General features: G+C 45.0%; 1 protein-coding gene across 10 annotated transcripts in view; it reads left to right on the top strand.

Annotated features, from left to right (window-relative positions):
* LOC135902034 (uncharacterized) overlaps positions 1-18,319 on the top strand; it is a 436,762-nt gene that overhangs the window by 171,176 nt on the left and 247,267 nt on the right. The window contains exon 4 of one of the 10 annotated variants that reach the window (XR_010564370.2): positions 2,733-2,864. The exons of the other annotated variants lie outside the window; for them this stretch is intronic. The gene's annotated coding sequence lies outside the window, so the exon portion shown is untranslated. Of the gene's footprint in view, positions 1-2,732; positions 2,865-18,319 lie in introns of those variants that run through there. 10 annotated transcript variants of the gene reach the window in all.

Here is an 18,319-nt window from a genome sequence, read left to right as displayed (position 1 = left end):
CTCTTAAGAGCTACCTTACTGCCCGGGATTTACTGTACGCAGAGTGAATGCATAATGTAGGCCGATAAAGCTGCACGATAAAAAAGGACCGGTTCGCAAACGCTTAAGAAATGACAAGACGGATGTTTGTACAAGAAGAAACATCCTCCCGATCTCCTCACGCCTTGAATTTTACATTTACTCTCCACGCCCTGCGCCCGCGTTGTACACTCGCACAGTTTATGCTCCTCACTGAAGTTTCCGGGCTTCGCAGCTTGTTGCATATATCAACCTGCGCTGGAGCGCGTCGTTTGCTCTCAGGAAAATGAGACAGGCAGAACGTCACCGAGCTCGACAGGGGATCGTGACATCCGCCTGCTGCGCAAACAACGTTGGGCGTGCGGCATAAAATCGTCGTGTGTGAAGTAGAGTGACTGCATAGACACTGTGGGAATGCGCGCATTGTGGCAGCGTGCGCGTTCCGGGAGCAATACAGGGAAAAGGAAAATTCTTTCTCCATCTGAAATGTCTCAAGCTTTGACAGGTTCGGCCGGCATCACGTTACACGGGGACGATACAGCGGAAACAAGAGCATCGCTGACTAAAAATGAATAAATTATTTCACTCTCATTGTTTCGCATGGTTCTGTAAAACGAGCAAACAAGTGTAAAAACCCGAGAAACAAATTGCTCTTCAAAATAATATTCCTATAAAACTTAGATAGCGCAATTACAGTGTTTTATTGCACTTTGTATGCACTGTTTTATGCATTGATTATATAAGTTGTTTCATGTCATCAAGAAAATTTAATTCGAAATGAAATTCCGCATGTAAATTTTATTATTATGCAAGTTACGTATGCAATTGCCTTTCTTATTCTACTTCTGCATGCTTGCGTTTTATTTTGTTTTTTATCGCCGTATAGGTTCCTGCATTCCTTGAATACAGCTCCGTTGTTAGTCGGCAATGCTCACGTTTGCTTTCTGTCATCCACGTCTATAAAGTCACGTTGACCTAACTTGTCCTTATGAACCAATTATCCCAGCAAAATGCCGTGTTGATCTCAAACCTAATCTGCGGCTCCATAACAAGTACATATATATATTCATGCACAAAAAAACATCGGAGAGCACGACGCCTACCGTCTTCGACGCCAGCCATCAAAGCAAAGGCTTGGGAATTATGGACTCGATTCTCCCCATTCACAGTGGCGGACACCTGAGCGCCAAACACATTCTATGGAAGTGCCCGTACTTTCCATCTTCCTAAACAAACCAACTCACTTCACCATTCCCCAGAATCTCTGGGTGCTGATGGCAACGTCCCAAGTGCAAGACCAACAGCACCGGAAAAACTAGATCGAAGCAGCATTTCGACGAGCCCTAGATCCCGAACCAAAGGAGTGAACACAGGGTTCCCGTCTACTGCTGCTTACAGCAAAAAGTAGCAACCAAACGTTTAACTTGCTCGTTGCCAAGTTGAATGTTCTGTCGCCCCTCCCTCCTCTCTCCTACCATGAAGCAAAAAAACAAAAAAAGAGCGGGATACTCAGGAATTAAAACATAATTTCTGTAATGAATTGTTTACCTTTTATCTTTTTTATTTAGTCGCGGCCCCCCTTACGCAAGAGCACTCATTTGGTACAGGAACACATTGGAATGAGTTAGGTGATCTTATTCCTTTGTGGAAGTTCTCTTCTCTAATGACAAATGTAGCCCCATGTAACAGCCGACTAGTGACAATAAGTGAAAACATCATTAGATGCAAATGATCTTAAATATTCACTCATTGTTTTCACAGCATATACTTAACCTACACCCTACACACTTTTTCTACACGTCCCCCGAAAAGCGGCCCTTGCATCCTCTAAATACAATATCTCTCCCGTTCTGCTTACACCGAGGGAAGCGAGGCAACTTTGTAAGCGTTTCGTACAACCTCTCTAAAAGCGCAAGAAACGAGAGTTTAGAAAATTTCATTTAATTCCCTAATTAACGGGCACACTTCAATATCTCGTGACATATCGCCTCTAACACAACCGACAGTTAATCAAAATTTCAAATTCGTGATTGTTCAAGTATTTTTTGTTTATAAAAGCACGAAAACAGGCATTTCACATTTTTAAGCCCTTGTTGTCGCACCATTAGCTTCGTTGCAATGCTGTAGGTTACACTCCACTTGAGTTTGAAAGAATGCTCGGCTATGTGGTTCTCTCCACAAGGACAGTAATCTACGAGTCAGCGCCCCGGAAGATGCCAAAACGTGGTGCCACATGTTTTGATTCAGTGTTTCGAAGAGTATGGCTCAATATTCTTCATAAACTAACAGAAATCACAGCAAGCTGTTTTTACCTCGGGGAAAAAAAAAGAAATATCACCGTCGTCTTGTCGTTTACAACCTACTCAAAAATACGTCTTACCGTGAAGCCCAAGATTCACTTGTTCAAAATAACGCCTTACGTGAACGCCCCAGAGAAAGTGCAATTAGCGTCTTCATCACATTCATGCCAGACGTCATACAGATCGAGTGAAGCGTAACCTTAAAGCTGAGCCGCACTTATGTATACGCGGTATAAGATCAATAATTCTGTCACAATGAGTTGCAAGTGGTTCGAAGAACGCCATCGAATTTGCGTTTTAATTGTTCGCTTTCGCTTTAAGAACACCAATGTTTACTCAATATACCAATGTAGCTTTTGCAAGTATATTTCTAGAAGGCACATGAGAATCCGAAAGTATTTCACGCTCTGACAGGCAATATCCTTGACTGTGCCTGCGACGTCACGTCACGTCACGTCATGACGTCATGCCACGTCATCAGGCCACGTCACGAGCGCGCCTCGACGGAGCAGAGCGGGCGAAAGGGAACACCTGCAGCCGCAGTAGGGCGCCAGGTGTGGCGCGAGGGGAGAGGCCGTCGCCGCAATACCACGTCATCCTCGCTGTCACTCTTGGAAGCCTGGGTGATCCGCGCAAGCTCTCGCGTGCCTGCGAACTGCGTCTCGGTAAGGCCAAATCGAAACGCGCCAAGCGACTCAGCGCTCTCGCTTGTCCTCGACGAGTTCATAACTGGAAGGACCTCTCAGCCGCGTTCAGCTGGACATTAGTGCTTTCGCATTCACAACTCGTAAGTGCTTAGGTGTCCTCGGATTTGTTTTAACAAATGTGATGCGCACAATTGTGTTTATTTATCTTATTTTTATTTATTTATTTATACATACTGCAGCTCCTTTATGGCGCTATTGCAGGCGAGTGGGCTAGACAAAAAGAAGTCGTACAAAAAAACGAGAGAACAATAACATATCAAAATTCACAAGAAATACGGCAGATGACACAAATGAAGCTCAAAATAACAGCAACACTAAGAGTCAGAACAAAAACGATAATGAGTCATTACACTGTAACAACAAGAAAATACATAAAATCAGGTGTGGTTAACTTTTAACAGGAAATCAATTAATTGCAGTGGCCTAATTGTTCTGGGAATTAAGTTCCAGATTCAATAGTGCGTGGGAAAAAGTTGTATTTAAATTTTTAGATCGAGCTAAGTAAGGCTTTATATTAAGCCTATGGTGACTCCTACGTGACCGAGGAATGTCTGAAGTGATATATATGGGATGTGAGACACGATAAGAAAAATTGACGATGCCATGCAGAAACTTCATCGACTCAATGTGACGGCGTATGGATAAAGGGGTCAGGTTCAAAGAAGATAAGGCACAAGAGGGTGAAAAATAGTGATCATAGCGACGATATATGAACCTAATAGATTTTCGTTGTATGCTCTCAATGGAGTTAATGTCGCACTGCTTATGAGGGTTCCAGACAGGAGAAGCAATCTAGGATTGGGCGAATTAATGTTTTATACATTGGTAACTTAGTTTCCTTCGGAAAATTGTTGAAATTGCACCTCAAATAGCCGAGCTTCCGGAGTGCTTTAGTGCAAATAAAATTATTGTGTTTTGACCAGGACATGTTAGTGGTAAATATGACGCCAAGATACTTGTATTCTGTGACCCTGTGCAAGGATAAGTCGTTGAAAGTGTAATTGGTCAATGAAGGGGAGGCACTACTAGAAAATGACATTATCACAGTTTTAGTAAAATTTATTTTCATTTGCCAAGTGTTGCACCAGGTACAGAAGCTGACAAATGAGAAATTTAGGTCAAGATCTTCTGGTGTGTTAATCATGCGGTACAAAACACAGTCGTCCGCATAAAGGCGTATGTGTGAAGTGACGTTTCGAGGTAAGTCATTAATGTATAGTAGAAATAGTAAAGGACCAAGAACCGACCCTTGGGTACACCAGATGACACGTCAACATAAGAAGAATTAGTTGAATTATACGAATTGTGACCGATGAGAAAGTAAACTGGCAATCCAACTAACCAAGTGAGAATTTTTCAAGATCATGTTAAGCTTTATAAAGAGATTAGAATGCAGCACAGTATCGAAAGCCTTGGAAAAATCTATTAATATAGTGTCGATCTGGGTGCCGATATCAAGGGCACAGGGGATGTCATGTGAGAATTCAACTAGTTGTGTTAAGGTGCTGAAACCTTTCCTAAAACCATGCTGAAAGTTAGAAAGCATGGTATTAGATTCCAGAAATTCCACTATATGTTTGTGAATTATGTGCTCCGGCATCTTGCATGAATATGATGTTAATGAAAGAGGTCTATAATTAGGTAAGAGCTGCTTATTTCCAGATTTTAATAATGGATGTACTTTGGCCAGCTTCCATGAGGATGGAACAATGCCGGTATTGAGGGATTTTTGAAAGGCGATGGTTAGGTAGCGAGCAGACCACAATGAATAACCAACGAGAAAAGAATTAGGTATACAATCAGGACCGCTTGATTTTTTAGTGTCTAACTGTAGTATTAGGTTCAGTGCACCATGCTCATTAATAATGATATCAGTAATCGGAAGAGCTAGACTCTAGGAGCTAGACTTTATGTTCATCTTACGCAACGTGTAATCTAATGCAGCGTTCATTATTGCGAATTGCGCGGACGCTTGAAGTGCAACAACACCTTTGGCGCAGCTATTGCTCTGCTGTCCCGATCGAAGGCGCATGTGCGGTTGACGTGCGGAAGGTTAAAGAGCCCGCAGAAACACCGAGCGTGTTTCGCTACAGAAAAAAAAGAAAGAAAAAAAAGAAGTTGACTCACTATCTTGGCTCTGCGAAAATCGATGTCCGGCGAAGTTGTTGCAAGGATACCACTACAACTGCTGTAGGTAATACGGAACCCTTTATTGATGGTTCGGATGCTTGTTTTGTGCTCGTTCTTTATTGAAACGTACGCTGTTCTGTACGTTGTATGCATGATTCCAATGAAAATATGCACCGTTCACTTGACTTTGCTGAGTATTTGTAGCTTCTGAATTACTAGGAAGATGAGCCAGTGCATTTATGATTGCTTAGGGTGGTGTGAGCCATTGTTGATTATAATTTTTTTTTCATGGATGTACACGAACAAAACTTGGAGGACGCTTAAGCATCGCCTTTAAGAGTGGAACGCGATAGCATTCGAAGATCACTGACTGCTTCTCACGCTTCCCTGTCACTGCAGCTTATGTAGCCATAATGTTTAACTGAAAACGCTGGCGGCGAATGCTATGCACGAAGGCGAGCTTTCTGGTAGAAATGCGACCTCTTGCGTGGCCCGGGATCGGCTCACGCAAGAGCCCGCGTGGGCGATTTTATTGGCGCAGCTGTGAAATACTTCCGCGATGGGAGGTAGTGCACAAACGCGCCCAAAAGAAAGCATTATTTTCATGTTTCTTTTATTGTTTCGCACTTTTAATATTTCAGTTCCAGAAGATTGTTAGATAGAAGGCACGCACTGTTAGTGTTTCGTTTCATGACATTTGTTTGTGGGCTGTCATTTTCGAAATTCCGAGGAATAAATTTGTCAAGTACGTAAGACAATGTATGGACAACTTGAAGGATAGAAGGGTGTGGCAATATAACCCGCTTGTGCTGCATGTCATATAGCAAGGCGTTGCCTATACATATAGCTAAATGTATACGGGAACTTTCGCTCACGGGGGCGCTAGCGCCGCCCGCGGACGCCGACACCGGATTTTCTGCGACACAGGGTCGCTAACGCTATCGCGTTAAAATGCCGACCACCGAGAAGCTAGCAGCTTCGCTATAAAATAAAGCTTCTGAATCTAAAGTTTATTTTTAAATACACTTGAAAAGAAGGCTTGTCCATTTTTACTCTTGATAGAGAAGCTAGCGCTATCAGATGTGGAAGTCAAAAATCAATTTTTGGCAATGGTTGGCGAGTTTTCTTTCCCAGATAACTAGCTACCTACTAAAAACCAACTTGAGTCACTGGGTGCCTCTCGTGAATGAACCTCTTTGGGGGAATAGATATGTGCCACTAGGTATGTTCCTCTAACCATAATGATCATCGTGGCATGTAAAACATATTATCACCATTAGACACGCATGATTAGTTAAATTGTTACCGAAGTGCACAAAATGTAAAAAAAAAATGCTACGGAACCAATCTCACGATGACATTCGACCCTAATGCGTTAGCCATAAGTATAGCGACACAACGTACCGCGACCGTCAAAACTAGTTATCCATGAGGCGTCTACTGCAGCGGGACTCTTCTTTCACTCTTCCCTAAGAATACTCAGCGCCATCTTGCGCCGCCGCCGTGAAGACTGCGCGTGGCATCTGAAATGCATGGCGCGCCTGTTTGCGCGAACGCTGAGAAGCATGCCATGCATGCGGCAACAGGTGCTCCTCTCTCGCGATTCTCTGTGGACACGATGCGTCATGTGCTGGTACTGCCGAGAAGTCCGCGCGCGGCCTGCGCGAGACGAGAAGCGTGGCGCGCCGGTGCCTGCGAAGGCTGACAATTGTTCCTTCAGTTGCCAAACACTCAGTGGCGCATCCTCAATGACAGAAGTCGGCGAGAGGTTCATTGAAGAGTGGTTGGTTTTGAACCGTGTTACCTCGGCACAGCAGCCCGATGCACCACCTATACGACCACGGACTACCCAGTGAACAAGGTAGGAAGGAGAAAAGATTAGATAGATAGATAGATAGATAGATAGATAGATAGATAGATAGATAGATAGATAGATAGATAGATAGATAGATAGATAGATAGATAGATAGATAGATAGATAGATAGATAGATAGATAGATAGATAGATAGATAGATAGATAGATAGATAGATAGATAGATAGATAGATAGATAGATAGATAGATAGATAGATAGATAGATAGATAGATAGATAGATAGATAGATAGATAGATAGATGCAAGCGATTGTACTGCTTGATGTACCCTAAGATTACTAATGCATAAACAAATATTCTACCAGTGTACAATAAATTCATTTTTACCTCTAAAGAATACAATTCACATACTTGAACCCTCATTGCTAAATGAGTTCTGCTAAACTTTTTGTTCCTTTAATTTATTGGAATTTGTAACCATGGCGCAAAGAGAGGGTAACAAAAATGTTTTTTTTTAAATAATCAAACAAAATGGGCTGAGCAAGCGGTATTACAAATGTGAGGCAATAAACGAAAAAAATGTAGTTGACCGGTTTTCACACGTGTTTGACTATGCTTAATAAAGTCGTGTCGCACGGCCCATAACGCACCTACATAATAAAATAATTTCTGGCACTCGCACTGCAACATTCGAATTAGATTGTCAGATAATATTGACTAATTGGAAAGATTTAGACGTCAGCTGTGAGCTCATATTATAGCTGACAGTAAGGGAGAAACAACCAGTGCTCTCATGCGATCTGCCAATACATTACTGTTGAGGATCGAGTGGTGTACCCCCTTAGGGCAAGATTATCTATGAACGCAGCCGTTACATTGAAGAAAAATACCAATTCACTCAATTATAAGAAATATTTAGTAGAGATTATTGTGTGGTTTTCGGAATACAACATACACTTGTGTGTGGAGCCACAAAACTGTGTTCTGCTTCGGTCCTCAGAATGAAACCAGCCGTTTGAGAATGTAATGGATAAAGTATGCAGGTTAAGCTGTCCTCGAAGGAGAGGAACTAATAATAACCAACTTGAGGCCGCAGAGAGATTTGACGGGCGAAAAACAATTTATCTTTATGATAATTGGTATTGCTATAGCCACCTGCCTGCCACGGTGTTTGGCAGAGATGCCTGGCGACAAGTCGCAGGCTCGAAGCTACACGGCATCGATCGAACATCGAATCCTAATCAACGTGCCTTCCTTTCGTCCCTGTCACTTGTCAATATTTTATTTATGAGGCTAGGTGTTAAACGAGGGAGTGACGAAACACTCGGGGCTGGAAAGGAGCACCGAAAAGACGACATGACAGTGCAGCAGGGGTGTCAGGAAAGCCAGTAAAGAAGTCAAGGGATACAGATTCCAAGGAAGAAGGAACGCACACTTGACGGAGGGGATAAAAAGGAGATACTCCAAGGAATAAAAAAGTAGAAAATGCGAGGAACAAGACCATGAAGTAATTCACTTTACGAAAATCAATAGCACTCGCCTTATTTCGTCCTCAGTTTTGATTTACCTTTCTTCTTTTAGCAGTCTTCTACCATTTTTTGCTCATTCCTCGCTGCGATGCTGAATGTCCTTTGTTTCGGAGATTGTCATGTGCGAAGAGGCAGGCGAAAGAGCCGAAAACCGAAAATGACAGCCGAGTAACGGTGGCGCGTACGCAAGTAGCAGTGAAGGGGGGAGATTGGTGTAAGGGCGCCAGGGAAGAGAACTGGGTGCTGCAAGCAGCCAGACCTCGACACAGCAAGGAGTTCCAGGGAAAGCCGGATACAGAAGGGGGGTTTCTTCCACAGCGTTATTCATGGCGTGACGATTGTCGGGATAAATAAATATAAAAAAGAGGAGGAAAAAGGGAGCGGCGCTCGCCTGGCATGGGCTTCTTGCTACGGCTCCTGACTGCCCTCCTGGGGAATCGGAGGCGGCGGCGTCAGAGCAATCAGGCCTACGCCTTCCATCGCCACCGCGCCTGCCTGCCTCCGTCGCTAAGGGGTGTCAGTGCGCTCTTGCTGCGAAGCAGGAAATACTGGGAGACCGCGGTTTAGAAAGTATGATTGCCTTGCCGCTATGTATGTGTGAGCCGGCGCACGGGGATTCAACGACGCCTCGCAAACGAGACGGGAGGAGAACAGTTAACGTGACTTGTCTGGACGAGTATGGCTGGTGCTATAGTCACCCTGCGCGAAAATTCGGGGAAGACGCTTCGTTTGGCACCAGAAGAGCGGAGGCTAAAAGGGGGACGTGTACAAATTACGGAGTGTAAAATAATAATGAATATTCAATGTTTAGATTAATTATATAGTCACGCACTGAAGGCGCTTTAGGCCTGCATCAAGTAAACTGAAAACAAAAGGAGTTTCTCCTGAAAGGAAAAGCATCGATTGCGACAGCAAATTAGTAGACAACTATACGAAGTAAGAATAGCCGTTTTATCGGCCGTATAAACTTGTAAAATTTCGCTTATTAAGTAAATTAACAAGCATAGTGTTATGCGCGCACAAGCAAACATTAACACATCTCACTCGATGACCCCGGAAACTCGCTGTGAAAACGGTGGAGTGAGGAAGCGCGGCAGCAGCAGTGAGCGAATTGACCTTCGTGCTGCCTCTCACTTCAACGTGAACTAAGCGATGAAAATACCAGGTGTAGTTGCTTAGTGGCTATGGCGTTGGGCACGCCGCGTACTCGCGGTCGTGCCCACCTTGGAAAAAAGAGAAAGAGATTGTAACGATCAAAGTAAAAGAAAATATAAGTTTCAAAGAAGCACGCAGGCGGGTATCCTTCCTGCCAAAGCACACCTTTGCCGATGTGGCGCGTCAGGGGGCAGCGCCACAACGGTCTGCTGCGGCTGTCCGACCCACACCCAGTGAGGCGGCAGTGACGCCATCCGCCCCCCCCCCCCCCCCCCCCGGCGGCTGCAGCTGACGCTGCTACACCAACACAGCAGACGGAGCCATCGACCCCGAAGGTGGGCGCAGCCGAGGCTGCCCCAACCTCCCAGGCCCCTTCCAGCGCTGGCAACAGCCGGCGCAGCCAAATCCCTCAGGGAGCCCCATCGACCTCCGGGCTGGTGGGCGCAGGGGTCTCGCCTTCCGTGGTGAGACTCTCTCGAAAAACTTCTCGCTCTCAAGAGCGCGTGTCCGGCGCCTCACAAGAGGCAATAGACACAACACCTATCCCCACGGCGCTCCAAGCGCCTAAGGAGCGGCGAGGCTCTCTCGAACGCTACAAAAAAGGCAGAACCCCGGTTACAAGGCCTCGCAAGAGCTCTGTAATCTAAGACATCACTTCCGTTTCCGTAAACACAGCACCAATTCACTTTAAATATGCATACCCAAATCATACAATGGAATGTCAGAGGTCTTCTGAGAAACCTTGATGATTTGCAAGAACTCATCCACAAACATAATCCAAAAGTGCTGTGTTTACAGGAAACACATTTAAAATCCAAACACACGAACTTTCTCCGTACGTATGTTACGTTTCGCAAAGATCGCGATGATGCCGTCGCAATCATCCGGTGGTGTTGCGATTCTCACTCATAGAGGTATAGCCTGTCAACATTTAGAGCTACGAACGGCCCTTGAAGCAGTGGCGGTTCGAATTGTTTTGCTAGACAAACTTATCACTATTTGCTCGATTTATATACCCCCACACTACAAACTAAGCAAACATGAATTTCAGTCCTTCATAGATGAATTGCCAGAACCTTACGTTGTACTTGGGGATTTCAATGCGCACAACAGCCTGTGGGGCGACTCTCGTATAGATGCGCGAGGTCGTCTTGTTGAACAGTTCCTCTGCTTCTCTGGTGCATGCCTGCTGAATAAGTTACCCACATATTATTCTCTCGCCTACAGAACGTTTTCATCAATTGACTTCAGCGTAGTTTCCCCGTGTATACTGCCTGAACTCGAATGGGAAGTTATGGACAATCCTTACGGGAGCGACCACTTCCCCATACTGATAAAAACATCTAAAGAAAACGAATATCCTCCACAAGCTCCTAGGTGGAAGGTAGACACAGCCGACTGGCAGAAATTTCGAACTCTCTCTAGCATCTCATGGGCTGACCTGTCTTCTTTAGAAATTGATGCTGCTGTGGATTATCTTACAGCATTCATAATGCATGCCGCATCAAAATGCATATCCGAAGTAAGTGGTTTGGCATGCAAACCACGTGTACCGTGGTGGAACAGCGAATGTCGGACCGCCCGTAAGAATCAGAACAAGGCGTGGGGGTTGCTGCGAGGTTCTCCCACCGCTGAGAATCTTGTCAACTTTAAAAAAATAAACTCCCAAGGTAGGAGAACCCGCCGGCAGGCCAGAAGAGAAAGCTGGCACAAGTTTTTATCCAGTATTAACTCGTTTAGAGATGAGGCCAAAGCCTGGAACAGGATTACTAGGATTAAAGGGCGACAAACATATTCACTCCCTCTAGTAAATACACAGGGCGATACACTGAAAGGCCAGGCCGACTCACTTGGGGAGCACTTTGAGAGTGTATCAAGCTCAAATCATTATTCGCAATCCTTCCTAAAATATAAGCAAATAGAAGAATGCAAGCTACTCATCAATAAATGCCGACAGAATGAACCGTACAATTGCCCTTTTAGTGCTGCCGAGTTGAAAGCTGCCTTGAGCGCATGCAAGAGCTCTGCACCGGGATCCGATAGATTCATGTATGAAATGCTCAAAAACTTACACAATGACACGCAAGTAACACTACTTACACTTTTCAACACTATCTGGGACGCAGGGTACCTTCCAACGGCATGGAAAGAAGCCATTGTGGTCCCTGTTTTGAAACAAGGGAAAGACCATTCTCCAGTGGCAAGTTACCGCCCGATAGCCCTCACAAGCTGCATGTGTACGGTATTTGAAAAAATGATAAATCGGCGACTCATCCATTTCCTTGAACAAAACAAAATGCTTGATCCCTTTCAGTGTGGCTTCCGAGAAGGGCGATGCACAACCGACCATCTTGTACGTATTGAAGGACATATTCGTGACGCGTTTGTACACAAACAGTTCTTCTTATCGATATTCCTCGATATGGAGAAGGCGTACGATACGACGTGGCGCTACGGAATCTTGAGAGATTTGTCAGAAATGGGCATTCATGGTAACATGCTAAACGTAATAAAAAGCTACTTGTCCAATCGTACTTTCCGGGTGAAAGTAGGCAATGTGCTGTCACGTCCTTTCGCGCAAGAAACCGGTGTACCCCAGGGTGGCGTGCTCAGTTGCACACTCTTTATTGTTAAGATGACAACACTTCGTGCTTCCTTACCACCGGCCATTTTGTATTCCGTCTATGTGGACGACATTCAAATAGGTTTCAAATCCTGTAACCTGGCAGTCTGCGAGAGACAGGTACAGCATGGTTTGAACAAGGTGTCAGGGTGGGCAGAGAAAAATGGATTCAAAATCAATCCTCATAAGAGTTCTTGTGTTTTGTTTACAAGGAAGAGAGGCCTGGTTCCGGATCCCTGCTTAGAAGTGTGTGGACAACAGATACCTGTAAACAAAGAACACAAATTTATAGGTGTCATACTTGACTACAGACTCACTTTCGTCCCCCACATTAAACATCTTAAAGAAAAATGTCTGAAAACAATGAACATAATGAAACTTCTATCCCAGACTACGTGGGGTAGTGACAGGAAGTGTTTAATGAATCTATATAAAAGCCTCATTCGATCGCGACTAGACTATGGTGCTGTGATTTATCACTCTGCCGCCCCGAGCACAGTAAAGCTGCTAGACCCAGTGCACCATCTAGGAATCCGACTGGCCACTGGCGCTTTCAGAACGAGTCCCATACAAAGTTTATATGTAGAATCAAATGAGTGGTCACTTCATCTGCAGAGAACATACATCAGCCATACATATTTTCTGAAAGTCCACTCAAATCCTCAACATCCATGTTTTAATACCACTAATGACATGACATATGCTACACTCTTTCGCAATCGTCCCTCCGTAAGACAGCCTTTCTCACTGCGTGTGAGGGAGCTTAGTGAAGAAATGCACGTTCCACTCCTCGAGCTTCGCCTAATGCTTCCAGCCAAGCTGCTACCTCCTTGGGAGTTGCAGCTCATATAATGTGATATATCTTTCGTGGAAGTCACAAAGCATGCTCCAGAGATTGAAATCAAGATGCATTTCCGGGAACTCCAGCACAAATACTCCTGCACGGAGTTCTACACAGACGCATCAAAGTCACACGACGGGGTGTCCTATGCAGCCGTCGGTCCGTCTTTCTCGGAATCCGACGTACTGCACCCGGAAACTAGTATCTTTACGGCTGAGGCCTATGCACTGCTGTCGGCCGTAAAGCATATAAACAAATCACAAATCCCGAAATCAGTTATATATACGGACACCCTCAGTGTTGTGAAGGCCTTGATGTCTTTCTGCAATCACAAAAACCCAGTATTTATTGAACTTTACTCCGCACTGTGCAAAGCATATATATCTAACCAACATGTGATCATATGCTGGGTGCCTGGACATAGGGGCATCGAGGGAAACGTTCTAGCCGACCAGATGGCCACACCAATCTCATTGCATGCAGTTAACTTTACTGCTTCGGTCCCTGTCGCAGACCTGAAGCCTTTCTTAAGAAGAAAACTACGAAACCACTGGCAACGCTTGTGGGACGAAGAAATAAATAATAAACTGCATGTAATAAAGCCACAATTAGGTTTCTGGCCTCCTGTAACAAAATCCCGCCGGACAGATGTCCTATTCTGCCGTCTAAGAATAGGACACACTTTTGGCACACATAACTTCTTACTCACGGGAAACGAGCCTCCAACCTGTGGCAGATGCGGCGAGAGGCTGACAGTCCTCCACGTCCTACTGGAGTGTCGGGATGCCAAAGCCAAAAGAAAAAAACATTTTCCCTTAGCATACAGGCACCACATCCCCCTTCATCCTGTTATGTTACTTGGTCCAGAACCACTCTCTGACACCAATGCCGTCTTAGGTTTCTTGAAAGATGTTGTGTTGCATGTTATTAGCCCCACACGTTCGTAGCGCTTCCTCTCTTCAGAGGATGCCGCTGCGGTAATTATTTTGAATAGCACATGCCTCTAGGCCCTTGTGGTTCAAGGGCTCTGGCGAGGCTGTAGTGCTGTAAGCAATTTAACGTCTCGCATATTTTAAACAATGCATCATTCTTTTATGATGGCTTTTAATCTTCACAGTCTTCGTCATTAATCATCGCCATAATTTTATAGCACGTAGATTTTACGCACTTTACAGCGACTATTTTTAGGCCACTTTACAGCCAAGTCACAGCTTCCATAAAACATCGTTAACACTACCATTTGTCATGTAGCTCTTTGGCCAAACCTGGCCCTTGCACCACAAAACACCACACATCATCATCATGGCGTTGGGCGGCTAACTACGAGGTCGCGGGATTGAATCTCGGCCACGCTGGCCTCTTTTTGATGGGGGCGATATGCGAAAACACCCGTACACTTAGATTTAGGTGCACGTTAAAGAACAAATTATTCCGGAGTCCCTCTTTCCTGCGTGCACCATGATGAGGTCGTCGATTTGGCACTTACACTCCATAATTTAATTTGTAAAGCGGCGAAAACACAGGGCACCTGAAGCTATCAGCGCTCAGCGCACTCTGTCCCCATCGCACATCGCTTTCAAGACAGGGCCAGCACAGTCACGCCATAAACAGTAGCCGCCGCAGTAGAAGGCCCCACTCCTTCCCCTCCCTCCGGTGCCTTGCACGCGACGAAAGATGGCGCGCTTCCTTCCAGATTTCCTCGCTTGCGCGCTCGAGATTGAGCCGCAATTGTCGGTACCCCTTCTCATGCGTACACTCGCACATACAGCATACGGCGCGCGGCGACGGTGTTATCGCCCTTGGATTTCACAGAGAACATCACAGTGACGACGACGACGACGTCAACGGCAGAATTGCTCCTGGAGTCTGCATATAGTTTGTATCGCAATCAAAGTTTAAAGTACGCGATAAACTGAAACACGCCACTGCTGACCCACGAAGGAATCTCCTTGGAGGCATGGAGAAGTACCAGTGAAGGTGTGCTGCAGGTGTCATATTAGGTCAGCAGTCCCCTACGCTGGTCAATAAGCGTCATAGATAAAGGAAGCGATTTGTACTAAAGTGACGGTTAGGCTTACCTCTGGCTGCTGATCAAACTCTATGTTGATATGCACATTGCTAAGAAGAATATAAAAATGCCTGTTCTCCTTTACCCTTTCGTAGAAAATACGCAGCTAAAGTGATTTTTTTCTGGTATTCAAGTGGATATCGTTGCAGTGATACTGTTCTAGCGAAAGAAAGAGTGTGTCGTTGAATTATAGCAAGCATTACCGGCACGAATCAGTGAGTTGTCCAGAGTTCTCTAATATGCAGAACACCAGCACTGGCGCAAGAACAGCACTCTGAATCACGTTTATAATGAGAAAAATAAATCTGGGCTTGCAATTCTCTGTTCTCTTCTACAAACAATACTAACCCGTAAAGAGAACTATCGAAAAGCGAAATACCTGCGATTACGGACATTTGGAGTTAGAATATACAGTTGGCGAACTTCGAATGTACAACTGCTAAACAAGTAGGTCCCTGTGTCTACAAACGGAAAAGAAGAAAATGCATTTTATCAATGCAAGTATGGTGAAGTAGATATATGCCACACAAATTGAGGTGACAAATGTGCAGGCAGAAGGAAACGTTATTCGTGAAACAATAGCACTAGTTATCGCGTGAAAATGACTTGCTTTTCCACACAAAGTTCAGCAACTCGTGCCCGAGAGAGAGAGAGAGAGAGAGAGAGAGAGAGAGAGAGAGAGAGAGAGAGAGAGAGAGAGGTGTAAGGTCCTACGGGAGAGTAAAAAAAATGTCTACGGGAGCTTAATGTTTAGTAGCAGCTGTTGCAGGACGACCTTCCGGCAAAGCTGTGTTGGCTACGTAATTTCAAGCGCGCTTCCAAATACTTCTTTTCCCTATAGAGGCTCTACTAATCATCCTAATTTCGTGCAGCTTGGCCAGAAGAAACCCATTTGATCATCTGAAACAGCAAAATTTTTAAGGAAGTATACTAGTCAAGTAAGCAACACTTTTCTATTTGCACTAATTCAGGATATTCGCATCCCTCTGCACACACGATGTGCGCCCGTTCTAATGCAGATTGTGTGCTATCTGAATTCTGGATGTATAGGCGTGTGAAGGATGTGCTCCTGCTTCAACACAGATCACCATATTATTTTCACGAGGGGAGCTGCCAGAGGAACGGGAACATATATTCGGATGCGATTTTTGCGCATCCGAATATAAAGCGCAGTTTGTATGGCAAAATGAAGGGTTCGCACAAAATGTTTTGGTTTGGGTGCCACCATCACACCCGCTCATTACTGTTCATTAGACGTATCGAGAGAGGTTGCCGCACACTTCGGAGTCCATCTGACAGCACCTCCAACCCCTCAAAATGTCGTGATATCCACGCGAATAGCTCCCTTCTTTGTGGGTCCTAATAGTCACTGTTGGCATGGGTCCTCAATGAGACGTTTAGTAATGTGAACCTCCAATACAAAAACAAAACCTCCCGCCGGAAAGATTACCTAGGCGGGATGCAAACAATGTCCAGTGTTCGGGAAGTCAATTAGCCGTGTCGCGATGCGGGTAAGCTTTTTTTTTACGTATAGAGTGTTCCTAATTTTTTGCGTTCTATTCAGTGACATAATGGGATGGCTTGCGCTGTGCGCATGTGAAGTTAGGCAGGGAAGTATTGCCTCTTGACTTCGGGATGTACATGTGCTTGCTCACATCGTTCACGGGGCAGGAACAGGCTGAAGGATGGTAAACTGAAAAAAAATAATGCGATGACATAGTGATAGTTCTCTCGCCATGATAGAGGTGAGGGCTCGCCTCTCATACCGTAGTGATGAGCAGGAAATGATGCGTGTTAAAAGCGAAGCGAAGGTTACATGCGGGTTTGTTTGTTTTAAAATGTTTTTCGTTTGGGACGGTGCCTACTCGCCGTCGTATTACGCTGTGCGCTGAAGAATGCTGAGAGTGGGTGCGATGCGTAGCTACAATAGGTTCGCAAGACATGCACGGAGGAATGCGTTATTTGATATTTAGTGATTAAAAAAAAAGAAAGCGTTAACCAAAGTCACGTGAATTATTGTATTCTTTAACTGTTCTTGAAGGGTGCTCATTTTGCTACAAGGAAGAAGAAACTGACTTGGCATACTATACACAACCTTGGCAACAACACATGGACGCTATTCACGCAGAAGTCATTCGTAAGAACTTGCGCCAGCTAAGCGCTGTAGCCCGCGTATTGACTCGGAAGGCGACTAGCGAATGAGAAACGAGACTTATGCGAAACCTTTTAGGAATTTGGAGTCTGATGTCAGTGCGTTTCGGCTAAATCATTCATTACCAAATTCAACGCAATTCGTAAGCCAGGATAGTGGCTAACAGTTGTGGTACTCACCGAAACTTAGTGGTTAGTAACGTAGTAAAGTAGAAATAGGGAATAAAATGTAAATGGTCGAAAGTACAGCTCACCATCGGTGGGAACCGAAACCACATCTTCCGCATTGAGCCTGGAGTACATGCAGCCAACTATCAGCGTCCAAACGACGAGCTTCGTCCGGCGGCGATCGCCAGTTGCCCGGCGTCAGAAAAGTTAACACCAGCTGGACCTTTCCAAATCGTGCTAAATTGTCTACTTATGTAATAGTAGACAATAGGGGGGGAGTATTGGCAGCCCTCTGGACATATGAAGACCGACAAGATGGCGGAATTCTACAATGGTTAGGATAGCACTGCTGCAGCTAAATAATTTCGTCCGGCGGAAGCCGTGCCCGGGCCCTTTCAACTCGTGGCGACGAACATAATCAAACCCGCGTGAAAGATTTGCTCTGTAACGTAATCCGGCTGACCTGCTTGTAACAGCGGGCGTGTTCACGACGACACGAACTGAAATTCGTAGTTACGGCTTAATTATGTACCTATTATCGCGTTTTCGGGAAAGTGTGGCCTGATCTTGGATCGGTAAAACTAGGAGTCTATAGTGGCAAAAAGAAATAAAGAAAAAAAAGCTGCTGCACCTTGGTGAGTTGCAGCATGCAGGTCAAGCGAGGCGATATTAGACAGCTTGCTTTCTCGAAGTTCTAAACAAAGGATACCCAGCCATGTTACGAATGCAAATAGAGCACAACCAAGCCAACAGGCAGTCGCAAATAATCCAGTTGCGTCTAATAGCACACATTTCCGCGATTTATGATGCACTTC

This window comes from Dermacentor albipictus, chromosome 4 (genome assembly GCF_038994185.2).
Source record: "Dermacentor albipictus isolate Rhodes 1998 colony chromosome 4, USDA_Dalb.pri_finalv2, whole genome shotgun sequence".
In the NCBI taxonomy this organism is placed as follows: Eukaryota; Metazoa; Arthropoda; class Arachnida; order Ixodida; family Ixodidae; genus Dermacentor; species Dermacentor albipictus.
The sequence above is the reverse complement of the archived record's forward strand: the minus strand, read 5'-3'. Positions and strand labels throughout refer to the sequence as shown.